The sequence below is a fragment of the Rhipicephalus microplus genome, chromosome 3 (assembly GCF_043290135.1).
Source record: "Rhipicephalus microplus isolate Deutch F79 chromosome 3, USDA_Rmic, whole genome shotgun sequence".
In the NCBI taxonomy this organism is placed as follows: Eukaryota; Metazoa; Arthropoda; class Arachnida; order Ixodida; family Ixodidae; genus Rhipicephalus; species Rhipicephalus microplus.
In genome coordinates this window covers 260,835,226-260,851,134 of record NC_134702.1, presented here as the reverse complement: position 1 = coordinate 260,851,134, position 15,909 = coordinate 260,835,226, and the positions used below count along the sequence as shown (strand labels likewise).

The 15,909-nt window shown below is 42.6% G+C and overlaps 1 protein-coding gene across 1 annotated transcript in view; it reads right to left on the bottom strand.

Annotated features, from left to right (window-relative positions):
- The window catches only part of LOC119173547 (gonadotropin-releasing hormone receptor), a 310,701-nt gene that overhangs the window by 130,606 nt on the left and 164,186 nt on the right, over positions 1-15,909 (bottom strand). The gene's annotated exons all lie outside the window — the stretch shown is intronic.

The following is a 15,909-nucleotide window of genomic DNA, read 5'->3' as shown; positions in this document are numbered from 1 at the left end:
CGCGCTATTATTGGGATTCAAATATGCGACAAAAGTGTTACGTTATTCCTATCTGTTCATCATGTTCGTCATGCCTGGCCAAGCCAAGCTTGGTATGCACCGTGCATGGCCGCTGGATAAACAACAAGGTGTGACCTGCTGTGTCACGTTGACGCGTCACTATGCGAGTGCGTCTGGGCAGAGTTGACAGTTTCGGCCGCTTTTTTGGGGAGGGCACTGACGCTTCACTCATCGAAGGGGATGGCACTTCGGGTTTCATTGTGGTTGCGTGAGGATTTGTGCGTGTCCTTCTGCGTTTTTGTGTGCTCTCGTGCTTTCTTTGCGCGCGATCGTGTGTGGGGTCCTATTTGCCTCATGTTTTTCGTGATCGGACACGATTGTTTGGTGCTCGCATGTGTGGCAGACGGTCTTTTTAATGATGTGACGCCGCGAAGCTGCTGTGTGCCACTGAGCAGCTCGAACGCGAGAAAAGGCGCTACATGTAAGCACAATGCATTTCCCTGCAATCTACAGCTTCAAGAAGCGTATGGGAATGTGCAGTATTTGTAACAGGGCACTTATATTTTTCACAAACGAGCGCTGACAGACGCACGCCACAGCTTTCAGACGACAGGGTCCAATCACCGTGTCAAGCGTTTCATTTATGGAAACGCGCAACGAAACAAGAAAACAACCATCAGAAGGCACTCAGGGCGTGCCCTTACCCTCTACATATGCGACAGCCAACCAGCACAGACGAGGAAAAATCCAGACATCGAAACGGGGCACCTTTTGGGGCCGACCGTTTTCGCAAAAGAAGCGGCGAGACGAAACCCTTTTTTCTGGCTGCCGCACTGGTACGTGCTACGCGCAGTAAAATTACTTGGAATGTTCGTGAAACTGGGAAGGATTCAAGCTATAGGTGTCGGAGGGTATAGGACCCTGGTGATGAACTTCGGCCAAGATGTTGTGATGTTTGAGCGGTGTGAGTGAGTCGTGTAGTGCAGCCAGCAGATGGTAAAAAAATCGATCTATGCCACCGCTGGTGTATCCTGTTGAAGAGTGCCGCCAGGACAATTACCAGCGCTGCAGTTGTTTCAGTGTTTGCTTGAAAATAAATTTTCGAGACACGTCCGGGGAATTGTGGAGTAGACGCGTTTGGTAATATTTGGGGCCGCTAAATGTTTTCGCACAATTTATGATGCTTGAGAGTGCATTTGTAGCGCTTAAGTTTGTTCCTGTTGTAATAAATACCTTCTAAGTCATTTAGTTAGTTGTACTAAGTAGCTGCCAATGTTCACATAAGTGCGAGGGCTTTGCTGAGAATACTTATTTTGTTTGTGTCGTAAGCTCTTGCTTTTTAACGGACCGCCACCGGCATCGTTAATGAATTAAAAGAACCAATATTTAAAGTGTGGGTGGTTGTGATTTTTCGTGGGCCGGTACGGCAGCCCTCCAAATCTGCCCGGCGATTCTCTCCCCGTGAACGAAATCAGTTGGGCTTTTCATTTCAGGTGAGTCTAACGGGCGGCAATCATGGAAAGTATTGAGGCCTATACTTCACGAATGATTGGCATTCCTTGGGCAAACTGTCCACATATGTGGTGTAATGGGTACTCCTAATAACAATTCAGAATTTATCCTGTGATGTGCAGCTACGGAATGCGTTATTTACGGCCTACTGTGCCGCGTAAAAATGCGTGTGAAAGCGTTTTTCCTGGAAGTGGTACAGTTTGGCAGCAGTGCGCGCGGACTTAAAAATACAAACGAACACATTTTCTTTTTGCACAGTTGCACAATCCTTCGACGCGATCCGTCGGTTTTACGTTGGTGTAACTGCGCAAAAAAGGCTCCAACAAGGTCAAGCGGCGCTAGTAAAAAGTTGCTGTACTGCGTGCGTACTGTACGAGGCGGCGTTGCGTACGTGAGGACGCCACGTTTTGCGCAGTGCGCATGCGGCGACCGCAACGCGCACGTATCGCGTTACGTACGCGTCCGCTACGTACGCAGGCATGCGATGCGTGTGTGCGTACGTATGAGGTGGTCGCGCCGCTCTCGAACACGTTCACAACAGCGCGAAACTTGGTTTCGCAAAATGGCGGCATCAAAGGTGAGCACCGACCGCCTGTACGTTTCCATCTTGTATGATTTGGCACTACAGCGGCAAAAAAAAAAAAAATATGGCCATAATGCGGCTAGCACACTTGGATTGGCTCAGATTGGCCTTCAACAACACGTACTTCTATATTGATCTACCAAGTGGCGCAACCCGCTTCACGTTCCTTACGTGCCTGGGTCCTACGGCGTAATAAAATTCAATTCGGGGCAAATGACACTACGTAACGCAAGGCGCTTGCGTGATGCGTGTGCAGCCCCATCCCGTAGTACTAAAATTCTCTATTGTCGGCAAAGACTGCAGTGCTGTCGCGACGATCAACTATGTCCGCCTACGCTCTCTGTGCCTGCGCTGTGGCTCACAAAGTTACCCGACCTGCCTTCCCTTCGCCTGCCTTCCCTTCGTGCGACCTGCCTTCCCTTCGTATCCCACTTAGTTCAGCAGCAGTGCGTGCGGACCGCAAAACACTTACGAAAACATTTTTTTTCACAGGTAAGACTCGTACTGTTTCAATTGTAATACTGTTACTGCGTGCACTGGTGCCAGACAAGAGTGCCAGTGTTCCTGAAAATCGCCATGACAGGTGCGAAGGACCTGAGTAAAGCATTCGAGGATTTCATGCGCAAAATACGTGCTGAATTTCGGTATTTTGAACTGAATGTTGAACATTCTGGCGAAACATGTGACAGTGTGTTAAGGCACTCTCCTTAGAAATAGAGGCTCTGCATGAAGAGCTGGTCACCACGCGAAAGGCCAATGAAAGACTTGCTGCGTAAAAAAAAAGCAACTTAAGATGAAAATTGAAGAAATTGAACTGTATTCAAGGGCGAATAATCTCGAATTCAAAGGCGTAGCTAATGAGGGTGAGTATTTTGACACTGTCTAGAATATTTGTGTTGCGTTGGAAGAACCGCTCACTCATAACAATATTGACATTTGCCACAGAGTGTGAACAAATAAGCCAAGTGTGAAAAATATTGTAATGCGTTTCATCCGACGAGACAAGCCAAATGTAGTTCCGGCTGAAGCAAGAAAGACACATATGACTACGGCGACACTTGGGTTTGATTCAAATGGTCCTGTTTCTGTCAACGAACACTTGACTAGGCAGGCTAAGCAGTTGCTAGGAGCGGCTAACGTAAAGAAGTAGGAAATAGGGTGGTAGTTTGTTCAGACTGATTGATATGCCTGGTGTAACGTCCCAAAACCACCATATGATTATGAGAGATGCCGTAGTGGAGGGCTCCGGAAATTCTGACCACCTGGGGTTCTTTCACATGCACCCAAGTCTGAGCACACGGGCCTACAACATCTCCGCCTCCATCGGATATGCAGCCGCCGCAGCCGCGGGATTCGATCTCGCGACCTGCGGGTCGTCAGCCGAGTACCTAGGCCACTAGACCAACGCGACGGGGCCGGAGGTTCGTTCGGACGCACGGTGGGAAGATTTTCGCTAGAAATTCTGAAACATCTGAAATGATAACGAGTGCCTGCCAAGAAGATCTGAATAAAATGCTGTGTTGAGGGTTTCACTCTTGCTTTTGTCTTTAGTGTATGATATAACTTAGCTATGGCTGACGCGGCAGATTGCAAGAACAACGTCATTGATAGCTTCAACGCAGGAATCAAGGGGTCACCAGCTACCTTCAGTGCATTCCACCTAAACGCTCGTAGCAATGAATGCAAAATAAACAACCTGCGTCACTTTTTAGATAGGTTATCGGTAAATTTTGATGTCATACTTTTGAGAAAATTGTTGCTTTCTCCGAGCGATAACAGACCAAAAATACAAGAGTACTATTATCATGGTAGTTTGCAATTCGTAAAACGCGGAAGAGGTATAGCGCTGTTCATCAAAACTTCTGTTGTATGTGACGTTATAAATAAACTTACGTGTATTATGCCCAGTGTTGAGTGTCTTGGATTAGGACCTAATGGTGTTAATGCAGCAGTCTATAGATTTCCAATGGGTCATATGTCCATTTCTTTAGATTATAGAAACTCTGCTGCCAAGTCTTCACTGAATGCACTCAGCCTTTTTAGTAACGGGCGATGTGAACATAAATATGCTCAGCGAAGATTCATCCAGTCATCCTTTCAAACTTGTCCTTCGTACTTTTACCAGCACAAATTCAATCACGATGCCTACTCGTATTACTGAAAATAGCGCAACGCTCCTTGATATCGGTGTTATCAGCACGCCTTCTAAACGGTGCTCATCAGGTGTTTGCATCCTCGATATCAGTGACCATCTTCCAATCCGAATTTTGCGTTTTGCAGAGTAGTCCTCCAAAAGCAGGCAAATATTGCAAACTCGAGATATCGCGATATCAACCCCGTTACACTGAAGAATTTTTACTCGGATGTAGAAACGATAACATGGCAAAATGTGTACGTCGAAAACAACCGAGACCATGCGTATCGTCTTTTTCTAACGAAAATTGTAGCTGTATATGCAAACCACTTTCCCCTGGTGCGCAGCACGAGACAAACCAAAAGGTTACGCAAGCCTTGAATGACAAAAAAGCGGCGCAAAGATATAATAAAAAACAAAATGTACTATCGTTTCGTTATATCACGTGCTGCTGTCTCGTTTGCAGAAATTAAATCGTACCGCAATAAACTCAGCGCTGACTTAAAGAAATCAAACCGTTCGTACTATCAATCTCTGTTTGCTAGTTTGTACAATAATCCGAGGAAGCTATGGCAGGAAATAAACAATTTATTAAACAGCTGCAATGTAAAGTGCCCACTTAAAAATGCCGGTTTTGCTCAAGTCAAAACGTATGTAGAAGCGCTAACAAAAATTAACGACTTTTTTTCTTCCTTAGTCGGTGACTATATACCTGCCTCCGTTCCGCTGCAGTGGTGCACAAACGCGCTGGCGTTGACTCGTTCAGCACTAGCAAATTCAATTACTTTCTCTCCGGTTACTGAACAAGGAGGCTTTAGTTTTATTTTTAGAATTAGAAATGACGCCACTGCTGGCCTGGGTGGGCTGAGCGCCACCCTAATAAACACGTTGCTTCTATCATAGCCCTTCCGTTAACATACATATTCAATCAAATGCGAGAAACGAGTATATTTCCCTCTGATCTTAAAGTGGCACGTGTTATCCCTGTACACTAAGATGGGGCTGTTAGTGAAATAGAAAACTACCCAGCAATTGCCATGCTGCCGATCCTGTCCAAATTATTAGAGAATGTCATCAATGCACTGTTCGTAAACGTTTCAACTAAATATCACGTAGTAAATGATTCACAATATGGCTTCCAGAAAGGAGAATCTACCGAAATGCCGTTATGGCGAATTAAAATTAAAATTCTGAGCAATATTTAAAACAAACATTTTAGTGTTGGCTTATTTATCAATTAAAAGAGTGCATTTTACTGTGTGAATCATGATATTCTACTGTTAAAACTGCGCGACTATGGTGTTCGCGGCGTTGCCATCCAACTCATAAAAAGTTATCTCTGTAACAGGAAGCCGTGTGTGAAGTTCACCGGAACTGGCGTATCCAACTACTATTGTAAAATACCAGGTGCCCTAGAGCTCGAATTTCGGACCTTTGTTTTTCATACTTCACATCAATGATTTCTGTGATGTGCCCGACTCACCAAAACTGGTCATGTACGCTGACGACACCAACGTTATCTTTCCCCCACCAACTTTAAGTAACCTAAACACTTGCATGAATAACCATTTATGTAAACTTGAACAATGGTTGAACTCCGAATAGATTACGTTCAAATATTAGGCAACCCAAATATATTTTTTAAACATTAAAATTGTGACTGCGAACTCACTCTTCAGCGCGTTTCATCATCCTTCAGCGCATTTCATCAGAAACGTCTCTATGTGTTTGGTTCAATGACACCATGTCGTGGAACACGAATGTTAACAAGCTAACAATTGAACTAGGCAAAACAGTTACATGCCTCTACAAACTTGGAGACTTATTTTCGACTAGGTCGAAAATTTCAATATAATATGCAAATTTTCAATCACGTCTTTATTACTGCACCCTAGTTTGGGGTACAACAACCACCAACTTTAATAAACTAGAACAGCTGCTAAAGAATGTGTTAGGAATTTTGTAAATCTTATCAGGCACCCAAGCCCTGCTCCCACTGCTTCCTTATTTAATAAACAGGATATGCCAAAACTTTCAAGTTACACGATTATAAACTCTTCCTTTATATGCATAAAAACAAGCTTCTGAAACATGAAAAGCACACTCGTAATGACTATAGCATACGTAACAGGCAGACACCAACACCACATACACGCACTATCTGCGGCAGACCTAGACTAGAGTATTGCATACTCACTCTGTAATAATAATAATAATAATGGTTTTTATTTCCACCAATACACAGTTGATGGAGGGGGTGAGAATAAAAGCGATTATCCGCTTGACTAAGTTCTCACCCCCCAACGTACATAAGGCAGTGGCGGTGGCGGCAACAGAACACCACAGCTGACAAGAATACACAACATTAACAAAATTAGAATTGATAAAGCCTTCAAACTAAAAAAGAAAAAAAAAAAAAAACCCACACAGACACAGTGCAATAAACATATATAGTAATATAAATCAAAAGTCGCAATATGTAAAGCACGAATACATTAAACATATTATTTACATGCAGCGGTGACTGCATTTTCATCCTTTGTGTTTTTGTTTATTGTTTTCCCTAATTGTTATCTACGAACTTTGAAGATAAGGTCTTAATTGTCATATTCCTTAATATTCCTAAAAAAACCATACAATGTTCTGCGCCCCTTTCGCTGTGTTCAAATCAGATGTGCGTGATTACTTGACGAAGATTTAATTTTTTTTCATGTTGTGTGCATCATGTCGTACCAGTGATCCGACGTTCCTGTATGTGACTTTAAGATTTTAATCGTATCAAGCTGTTTGTATCGTTGACAGTGCTTTGTTATGCCACAGACATGGTCCTCGTTCGGGAGCGCTTCTTCTCACGAGATCGAGCACTGTTCCGGAGAACTGTCTCCCTCCATCCTAGCGCCACCTTCCACGCAGAAGGCAGCATCATGCAGTTCCGAGCAAAGCGTCGCCTCCTCCGCCGAGCCGTTCCGGGAAAAACTTCACATTCTCCTCCAAGCACCGAGAACTAGTATCGTAGGAGAGACCAAAACGTTATTTAAGGCCATGCTAGCCCCATGTTTAGAGGTATTTTGCCCCAGCCGACGTTGTCGTGCTGGCCGGCTCTGTACAAACGACAACCTGCTATAGTGTAAACGCACCTTCTTGTTGCTGTTTTCAAAACTGATTGCCTCCCTATTTCACCTCCAGGCGAAGTCTTCAGTGAAGTCCGTTCGACTGCTCGCCGCTTTCAGCTACCGCTATCATCGCAACAAACAAGACATTCCAACAGTGGTGGCAGACGTGAATGCTATCAAACCCGAGTTTATAACAGCTTGCAGCTGTGTAGTATCTGCTGCATGTGCTGCCCTGTGTAGGCGTCCAGGTTCCGTCAAGATGTTTACACAGCTTTTCGCCTGGGGGACCCCCAACGAATCTGTTGAAAATAAAGTGGATTCTGATTCTGAATTTGAGAAACGGTGGCGACAGAGCGGGCGCGAGGTGAACTACGCCCGTCCCGCCGCTTCGGCGGCACACAGCGGGCCGCACCATGTTTTTTTTTTTTTTATGCAACGGCCGTGAGCCGTATTCTTGAAGGGACGATATGAATAGCCAGATCTTTTTAATTTAATAATAAATAAATTTTAATAAATAATTTAATAAATTTAAATAAATATAATTTTAATAAATAAAGAAATTTTAATAAATAAATTAATAAATATTAATAAATAATTTTAATAAATAAAGAAATAAACGACCAGACGGACGGATGGACGTGATGTATGAATGGTTATATGGAAACGGTCGAGTTGCTTGCTGTTCGCTTATAAAGGTTCGGTATTTAAAGCTTCCTGCAAAGAAGGAGAAAGTCCGAAAGAAATTTTCACGAACACAAAGGAACACAGACGACGACGAATTGATTGATTGATATGTGGTGTTTAACGTCCCAAAACCACCATATGATTATGAGAGACGCCGTAGTGGAGGGGTCCGGAAATTTCGACTACCTGGGGTTCTTTAACGTGCACCCAAATCTGAGCACACGGGCAGACGACGATGAAGGCTAACCTAAAGATAATCCTTTTTTTCGAATGCGAACCGTTTTGTACCTTGGCAGCCAAAACACACCTAGTTAGCACAGATCTGTTGTTATTTCTTCAACTTTTTATTCTTGAGATGAATCACGCGGGTTTATGACATGAAATGATGTTGCGGTTTTGTTGACGTCAGAGGGTTAGCATCACAATAGTGGTAGCCACGTGTGTTGAATGCGATGGTGTAAATGTGTCTGGCGCCGCCGCGGTGGTCTAGTGGCTAAGGTACTCGGCTGCTGACCCGCAGGTCACGGGATCGAATCCCGGCTGCGGCGGCTGCATTTCCGATGGAGGCGGAAATGTTGCAGCACCGTGTGCTCAGATTTGGGTGCACGTTAAAGAACCCAAGGTGGTCGAAATTTCCGAAGCCCTCCACTACGGCGTCTCTCATAATCATATGGTGGTTTTGGGCCGTTAAACCCCACATATCAGTCAATAAGTGTGTCTGTATTCTGAAAAAAAAAATTGTAGAGATCACTTGTGTGTCAGTGCCTGTCATCGTACCTCTTCCTTTGTGTTCGATCAAATTTCAGCGTTTTTTGTCTTTTATGCACTCTGTACCAACACGCTCCAGCGTAACATTGTAAAACATCATAACATTTACGACGTTTTCTTCGTTTTATATATTTATAATATTTGTTTCATACTTGGCGCATCCTTTTCAAAGTTTTCCTATTGCATAATGATTTTAAGTTTTTTCTAATTACGACAACTAATAAAGCTTTTGTCATTGCGGCTGCTCCAGAGTAACGTGTTGAAGTCAGGGTACATTTCTTTACCAGCGTTTTTTACAGCATTTCGCGTGGCATAAAATGATAAAGTAAAGAAGTTTTTGTAGAGTTCATCTGCATGTCAAAAATTTATCTTTGCCAATAATGGGGTTCAGCGGCACCAGCAATTTTTTCGCGTTGCGCATCAAATTTGTTATACAGTTAAACGACACGCTGTACACTTTTCTTGTTAGGATCACAGAAAAATATCGAACCGAGCTTGGTGTGCCAATTCTCTTGTGCCATTGCTACCTTAATAAAATACGGTCGTGGCTCTCCAGCTAATTTACAACAATAGAGTTTTCAGCGGCATTTTTCTTGTTTCACGACAGTTGCTCATTTTTATTGTCTTTGATTTGGTTATATGAATATGTGGTTAAAAAGATCAATTCTCTTAATTGTGACAATAGTAATGACTGAACGATGCATAAAGCCCGACAAACATTTAGGCATGTATTCACAAACCGACCTCATCTTTACTTCGAGTTTTCCTCATAGATTTTACGCCTTGATTGCGCCTAATGACAAAGTCGGCTGGTATTCATGAACCAATCTTGATGTTATCTTTTACCATGTTACCATTTTTGTGACCTTAATTTGCTCGAAGAGAGTACTGAAACTTGAGCGAAACCGGAGGTGAGGACAAGGTTGGTTTGTGGATACGGGTCTTAATGTTACAAAAAAAGTCCACGGCGGCGGAGCTAAATCACGAGTTTTCGTTTTGTACGCGTTGCATTGTGAAATAAACACTCGCATGTACGCACGCTCATACTTCGTTTGTTAAGAGGTATGCCCGACAAAGGCTTGCACCATAGACATATGTGCTGAGCCGAGTCGGCTCCACCGTGAGATCAAGTGGGCTCGATTGAGAGAGGATGCGCAATGACCACGCCATACAGCCGCGATCGAGTCCTCACACCATATTCCTCCATACTTTATGGCACAGGGATTCCTGACGTATCGATTTTTCTCCGGTCTGTCTTTTTTTCCGGGTCAGCCTCTCGCTCCCTACGGGATTAGGAAAATATGCACTACAGCTTTTTACAATTTCAAAAACGTTTCTTTTCCAAGGTTTCTTTTTGCTCTTCAGTATATCGTGCAAAGATCTCTTTCTGCATTTATGGCATGATTCTATGAACGAGAATAAATAAGGTGAACGCCTGCGCAGAAACGCCAGAAGAAACTGCACCGGCTGCTGCATTTGTTTAAGAGCAATTTGCCGGTAAAACTTCGGTTTTAAAGTAATTGACGATTTACTTAACCGCAAAAAGAAAACTTTTGTCTCTTCATTCTGTGGCAAGCAGCTGGGCTGAACTGTTTTCAGATCGATAAAGACGATTCATGCCACGCCCTGTACTAGCTCTTTCTTTTTCCGTAATCCCAACCTCAATTTTTACGCGACCATAAGGAAGTAGACTTTCGCTGACATAGAATATGTCAGCAGTACATCTGTTTCTGACAAGCGGCAGGTGCAGCCATATTATCTGAGAGTGTCACGAAACGCGGCTAGAAATGGTCAAGAGCTTCCACTGGACCTATAAAAGCTTGATACACCGCGAAGTAGACTACTCTCATGCTTATTTATAGACGTATATGTAGGCATAACTTGGCTATAGTGACAATCTTGGCTTGAACTTTGCTGTGGCGAAATTTCATTTGGTTTGAAGTTCGCTTTATTGATGTTGTAGCAAGTTTTGTGTTCATCTTCGCCTCATCGTCCTCGTTTCTTCACCACGGGAACTCATCCTTGACAAGGACTGCGATGCTGGGTTAAATGTACAGACTCACCCCGCGTCTCCGTAGTCTGAATCCTATCGCAGCGAAGGCACACCAGCAGCATTCGCCGCACGCTTGTGGTCCTTGCGTCTTGTTGCCATTGCAGTCTGTGCTGTCCTTATACACTCCGGATCTTCTCAGCGCTTCATGCCGTTGACGTTCACGCATGGTGTCTCACTTCTCGCATCGCGGCTTCTTCCTCGGGAGTGCGATTAATCTTCGGGTGACTTATGGCTGTGTATAGTTACGCACGAGTTGCTTCGCAATCATTTTTTGGGCTGATCAGTGCTTTCCTCGTTTTTAGTGAGTAGTGGGATTGACCCAATTTTCGCCACACTATCCTAAAAAAGGCGGGTTCAAAAAACGTTGCAACTGAAGTGAAGAGTGCTGCGCCACACAAAAATAGAAGGATAGAACATTTGAACTATGAATAAATCACCAACTAGCCCTGCTACGTGTCCTGGGGCCGAATTCACAAAGCTTTCTCTTTGGCTACGCATTTTCTTAGCCAAAAATTCTCTTATCTGGAGGGATTACTATAGTGCGGGTATGAATTTAACTTATTCGGCACTTAAGAGGGCAAGGAGAACACACGATAGTCGATGAAACGACAAGGAAAGAAAGAAGTGTGTGCCGATAATATCAAGGTAGCACGCAAAGCGTCTAGCATCGAGAGTATACGATGATAGCGAATGATTTGCTGCATCTAAGTTTCAGTTCCGCAAGCATCTGCTACTGCGCTTACGCGATGCCGCGTACGTTGTAATAGACGTTTTGGTGGGCTGTGCAAAGCCAAGCACTCGCCTTTAATCAACGACTGTAGCTGAAAAAAATAATTGCTCGATGGCCTTAAGCCACCGAGCAATCTATGCACTATTTCGCCAAGTACAAGTAAACAACACTCCAGGTGCACCACATAAATGAAACCACACATAAATCGATGCATGCAATGTTTGAAAATGTGCCTCGAATGTCTTCCCCTATTTAACGCGACCAGTTACCTTACATTTCATTGAAGCTGCGCTGCTACTTAACTAATTCGGTGCAATCTAGCACGGTATAGTGGTGAACGTAAGGGTGTTTTGTAGCTATAGTCAAAGGTAGCCTTTGTTACAATATTCTTATTACAAGACACATGAGCGACTTTGGTGCCTGCAGACGAATTGTGCGGAAATAAATAACAGCAGTAATCAAATGAAATTGTGAGCGCAATTTTGCTGGTTCCATGCACTGCAGCGTTTTTGTAAAGCCGGAATGTGAGAACGTGCATACACTTACGCTTAGGTATATGTCTACGTAAAATGAGGGAGACTCGTCGGGAGGTGTCTCAGTGCTAATGCTTTTCACAAAACACGGTGTAAATATTTCGTCCAGCGTTGTTTTAGTGCGCAAACAAAGCAAGGGACGTGTATACGAGTCTTGAGGTCGATAGACGTTATCACACGTGCGAAAAGAATGAAGAGAGAGAGAGAGTGACTCTCGTTTCGGCTTCGCAAAAGCTTGAAATTGGTAGATAACAAAGACAATTTTCTGGCCCAGCAGACGTCAGGGAAAGTCTCCACAAAGCAGCGTCAGATGCTCGGAGAGCATGAAAAAGTGGAGTACGCGTTCTATGGGAGCGATAGCCACTCAGAAAGCGAGATGAAGTGTGACTGTCCTTAGATGTGAGAATCAATGCTAATTAGGGGAGTTGAGCTAATGAGCCAAAACTTTCCTAAATAACGATAATGGAAGCAAACTGAGCATTCATCTAGTGAAAGTGACACTAGTGACAGTGAACTCATAATTGTTGAGTAGCGTTGTCACAGGCCGATATATATTTTTATTTTCTTATTTATATTTGGCAAACTATGAGAAGGTAGCCTACGTTAGAGCCGGCTATCCCAACGTGATGACAGTAATGTACAAGAATAAATAGCGCACGGTTATACAGTCACACGTGGCGGTTTCTATCTTCTAGTAACCTTGAGCAAACGCATTCTAACTATTTTTTCTATTTTTGACAAAGTTTTAGCGGACGTTTTTGCATTTGGCTTCATTCGAAGGAATGACGATATATCAGCAATAGGGCGAATGCAAGCACCGCTGCAGTGGACAAGCGGTTACAGCGCTCAACTACAATCTAGGAGGTACTTGGTTCGATTCGCAGAATCACTTAGCACTTTTTTTTTCAAGAGGTTGCCCGGCCTGACATTATGCGTGGTGGCGGGTACTAATTTTTTGAGAAGTAGGCTTTCGCACTTGCTTCTTTCACTCCCCTTTTGACCCAAAAGCGCTGTACTGTGCTCCTTCAAAAATTAAACAATTCAGGGTTCATAATTTTATCCTCCATCCTCTTTTATCGCAAAAGTTTCCAGTGCTGAAATACCAATATCATACCTGGTATATTACTTTTCACGTGTTTGCATATTCAACCAGCAATCAGTCTTCACGGTGTTTTGAAGAAAATCTACACATGCAGTGAGCTAACTGCTTGCATCCATGTTGACTGCCTTTGTAGGGATACGCTTTCGTGCTAATTTGATGGGCATCATCACATGCAGCAAGACCAAAGAGCATGGACAGTTAGAGCAGACACAAAAAGAGATTAGTTTGTGCCTTCTCTCTCGCTATCTGCCATGCTGCGCGCTTCAGTGTAATGTCGCTGTCAATGGTTAAATTGAACTATAGCAGTTAATCGAGTTCTGCTGAGAGGGTCCCCTATTGTCCAGAATGGAACAGAACAATGGCAATTTGATTTGTGTGATAAAGAGATACCCTGCTTTTAGTTACTAGAATAAATTTCTAAACTGAAGTTTATTTTTTATTAACAACAGTTCCAGTGCAGATGAAAGGTGCATGGACAAAATTCGTGTATTCAGCTTGACTAGGTTTGTGACCTTAATTGTAATCGCGAACCGGTATCACAGTATGCATAAATATCACACACATATACAACCACGGGTGATAAGCTTGCTTATTCTGATTAAAATTGAAAGGTTGAAATCGACATATTCAACCAACGCAATGTGTATGAGATATGCCATGTAGAGTAGCTATGCTCCAAACTAATCTTCGCAGGTTCGTTCCATTTTACCCAATTTCTTGCCCATGACTGCAGGTTGGTAAATGAAACAACTTCTTCGAACACACATATTCTGTGTAAGCTTACATTTATTTTTATGCAGTACAAAACAAATTGAAATGTATAATGGCTCAAAAGAGAAATAACTAGAAACAAATTCAGCCAAATCATAACCAAACTTACTCACCAATGATAAACGGATTCTCATTTAAAAGATACATACATACATACATACATACATACATACATACATACATACATACATACATACATACATACATACATACATACATACATACATACATACATACATACATACATACATACGTACGTACGTACGTACGTATGTACGTACGTACGTGCGTGCGTGCGTGCGTGCGTGCGTACATACATACATACATACATACATACATACATACATACATACATACATACATACATACATACATACATACATACATACATACATACATACATACATACATACATACATACATACATACATACATACATACATACATACATACATACATACACGCACACACACATATACATATGCACACCCATACATACATACATACACTCAGGTGTAAATATTAAAATGAATGACTATAAAACAACAATTCTAATACACTCATTTTGAATATACTACAGAAAGTGACATACGAGAGAAATCCACCGGCACTGTTATGTCTGAACACGGTGTTTCTCGAACCATCTCGCAAAAGCTTGATGCATAGTTTTCCGCTGCTGCCCAGTGACAAGCAGTTTTTATAAAAAACACAAGAATAAAGCCCTTGACAATGTCATGCTAAAGAAAAGGGCTGTGCATCAATATTTTGTACATGTCTGCAATATCACTCTGTTTATTTACATAGCTTGGCTCATTCACAACGCACTAACAAAGCATGTAAGGACACTTGGGCTGAAAGTTGGTACAGCGCGAGTAAATTCTAGACAAAACATGAATAATACAATTGTAAGCTACTAAGCTCCTTGGTGCAAACAGTGTTTATATTGACAGCTATAGGTGCCATTTCGTTTCTCCAAAACACTTCTCAAAAGTAGAATCAACTTTATTTAGCTAAAAGTTTCTATTCTGGCGCGTCGTGGTGGCTCAACGGTGGAAGCGACTCTTTCGGCCAAGAAAACAAAGACCAATTATTTTTCCAGTTCGTGAATTCACCCCATGCTAACATTGAGGCAGCTGGTAAGAGTGCCTTTGGAGAGAGGAAACCACCACATTCCCACCAGTTGTGGCCTTGGGTAGCTACTTCACTTGGACAAAAATGATGAAAAACACTCCTCAAGAAGACTTCAAAGTTTGCACATCAACACAGTTCCCATACAGCTGTCTATTAGTCTGCTTGAAAAATATTGAGTTTACTGGTGGGCAAAGACTGTACACTATGTGAGGTGATGCTCCAGTGCACTGCATGTATGTCTTGCTGCTGGCCTCAACTGCGATGTTGCTCAGCACATATGTGTAAAATAACTAATACTATGCCACTGCAAAGTAATTATGTGTCATTTGCATGAAACAGGGACCACAATAAAAGAACATAACAACATTTGCCTTCACAAAGTTCAAAAAATGTAAATAAATTTCCACAGTTTTCACAGTTCATCATGAGGATAGTAATATTGGTTGTGAACACATTCTTACTTCCACTAACAAGCTATTTTAAGATGCCAGATTCAATATTAGTGTATACCAGCACTTTTGTAGGGCTAAACAATTGTACAGGCACCTAGAAAAACACAATTCAATGCATGTTATAGATACATATAAAAATAACTACTTTTATTTCTAGTCTGAGTAGAGCTACATAGATGATAAGTCACTTGCATTACATTATGAACAAACCTATCCGATCAAAGTATACATTTAAAAAGTTACACTCACACAGTAGATAAGTAGACTGCTGAAGGACGGACAGGCAGTGGGATAATACCCAAGCACTAAAATCTACTGTTAAGATATACTAGGAGTAGTGATG